The 2922-nt window shown below is 32.9% G+C and overlaps 1 long non-coding RNA gene across 1 annotated transcript; it reads right to left on the reverse strand.

Moving 5' to 3' along the window:
• On the reverse strand, positions 838 to 1897 carry LOC110268107. The gene is made up of 2 exons (XR_002356170.1): positions 1690 to 1897; positions 838 to 1319 (listed from the first exon to the last, which is right to left on the reverse strand). It is a non-coding gene; the product is annotated as an uncharacterized LOC110268107 (long non-coding RNA).

Below are 2922 nucleotides of genomic sequence, written 5' to 3' on the forward strand. Positions count from 1 at the left end.
ATCATTAAAAGTTCATAATCAAATTCAAATATTAAAATTTATAAATTAAAATGAATTCTCAAACAAGCAATTGGATAAAAAAATGAAAATTTTTTGCATCAATTTATTTACACAGGTATGTGGCATTACAGATTCCACTCCTTTCTCATTTCATACAACAAGAAATACAAAAATGCTATGTGAGGAGGCACCTGTTAACATACCACAGCAAACACAAAGAACCAAAATGAGACTCTTAAAAGTCTTAAAGCTAAATATTCGAGGCACAAGAGGGTGATTACCATAACAATACACCAAATTGAACTTATCCTTATCCCATTAGATGTGAAAAGGTTGCGAGAACCGGACCGGTCAATGAACCGGTGTATTGACTGGTTTAATGGTTTACTGGTCCAATCGGGGTCTAACCGGGGTTGAACCGGTTTAATTAAATATACAATAAAATTATTAAAAGTTCAATATATAATTTCAAATATTTAAATTTAATGACTTCTAACTAATAAAATTTCACAATTTCACAATTTCACATAATAAATTATACATAATTTATCATTAAAAGTTCATAATCAAATTCAAATATCAAAATTTATAAATTAAAATGAATTCTCAAACAAGCAATTGGATAAAAAAATGAAAATTTTTTGCATCAATTTATTTACACAGGTATGTGGCATTACAGATTCCACTCCTTTCTCATTTCATACAACAAGAAATACAAAAATGCTATGTGAGGAGGCACCTGTTAACATACCACAGCAAACACAAAGAACCAAAATGAGACTCTTAAAAGTCTTAAAGCTAAATATTCGAGGCACAAGAGGGTGATTACCATAACAATACACCAAATTGAACTTATCCTTATCCCATTAGATGTGAATAGATTAATAAAACAAACACCACCATAGTATCTTGTCGTATACCATAAACTAACTAAATAAACTAGCATCAAAGTAACATAGAACAGAACATCATTTTCAACTTGCACAAACTTTGCCTAAATAAATGAAACAAAAAAAATGATCCGATTACAACTTATATTGTCGGTCACTAAAAGATGAACACAAATCCCAATTAGAAACTAGCTGCATTCAGTGTTTTAGATGAAAGGGTGCCATTAAATAGGCTTCATTATATCCTAAAAGAAAAGTAAACGTTGGAACTTGAAGTGTAAAACCTCAAGGGCGTGCGTATAGCAACGTCTCCGACAGAGGCATGCGATGAGATCTTGGATTTTTTCCTGAGTGACGGATCAGCCATCTTGAACCCATTGGTTGAGAATGGGGTCACCGGGGTTCTGGGGTCCCGATGGAGAGAGATGACTGCAAGAAGATCAACAAGCAGAATCACCAAATCAGAAAAATCAGCATAAACTCGTACACAACTCAGAATCAGAATCATAGCATAAAGTCATAAACAACTCAAAACCAGAAAAAATTCAACATAAATAATGTAGTGAAGCAATGCACCATAGCACCATCAACTGAGAATAAAAAAAAATCAGCAACAAGCAAGTGAAGCAACTCAGAAATCAGAATAAATAAAATTAACAAAAAAATAAAAAAGCAATAACTCGTTCCAGCCACAACAGAGGAAACAAATCAAAAACTAAAGTGAAAAGGGAGGAAATCAGTGAAAATAAAGAAGAGCACAAAGAAGATGTTGAGGGACGGCGAAGATTGAAGAACTCACGGCGACGGCAAAGAGTCCACGGCGGCACGGGTACATTCGCACTACGCACAGAAAGTGAGAGGGGATTGGGGTCTTCACGGCGACGGCGAGGATAGAGACGGGCTTCACGGCGAGGACAGAGTAGCGGCGGCTGTTTGCCCTGATAGGGCTAGGGATTTTTCCATTTTGGTGAGACTCAAGAGTGAGATAGAAGGTAGAGGGGATTGGGGTCTTCTGCGCGTTTTTCACTTTTTCTTTTTTTTTTTCCCCTAACCAAAACGACGCCGTTTTGTGCTGAATAAGGAGAACCGGACCTTCAAAAAACCCGTCCGGTTCATCCGGTTCACCGGTTAATTACCGGTTCGGCCGATTTTTTCACCGGTTTTTTACAGATTGGTTTTAAACGTCAATCGGACCGGCTAACTGACCGATTCCCAGTTAATCCGGTCGAACCGGTCGATCCGGTCCGATTTTCAGAACCATGATTTTAATATAATAGAATAGATTTTAGAAAAAGTAGTATGTCTCATATGTTATGAGTAATTTTTAGATGTTACAGTAAATGAATATTAAATGTTACGAACAATCATAATATATTGCAATATAATTTCTAAGGTTGCGAGAATCAGATTGGTCAATGAACCGATAGAGTAACTGGTTTAATGATTTAAAGGTTCAATTGGGGTTTAATCGAAATTCAATCGAAATTTAATCGGTTTAACTAAATATATAATAAAATTATTAAAAATTTAATATATAATTTTAAATATTTAAATTTAATAATTTTTAGGTTAATAAAATTTAAAATTTTACAATTTTATATAATAAATTATCTATAGTTAAAATTAACAAATTACTTCAAACATCAAATTTTATAACTAACAAAAATTAAAATAGACAAAAATAACAAATCAAAATTTAAAAAAAATCAGCATATTCAGCTCAGAATTTTCAAAAATTCCATACTCCACCACAGCACATCAACAACTCAGAATTAGAAAAAACAAGAAGCAGAATCACTAAATCAAAAAAATCAGCATAAACTCATAAACAATTCAAAATTAAAATCAAATCATAAAGTCATAAACAACTCAAAACTAGAAAAAATTTCAACATAAACAATGTAGTGAAGCAATGTATCATAGCATCATCAACTGAGAATAAAAAAAATCAGCAACAAACAAGTGAAGAAATTCAGAAATCAGAATAAATAAAATTAACAAATAATCAGTACTCATTCCACATACAACAGAG

Source organism: Arachis ipaensis, chromosome B10 (assembly GCF_000816755.2).
Source record: "Arachis ipaensis cultivar K30076 chromosome B10, Araip1.1, whole genome shotgun sequence".
NCBI lineage: Eukaryota > Viridiplantae > Streptophyta > Magnoliopsida > Fabales > Fabaceae > Arachis > Arachis ipaensis.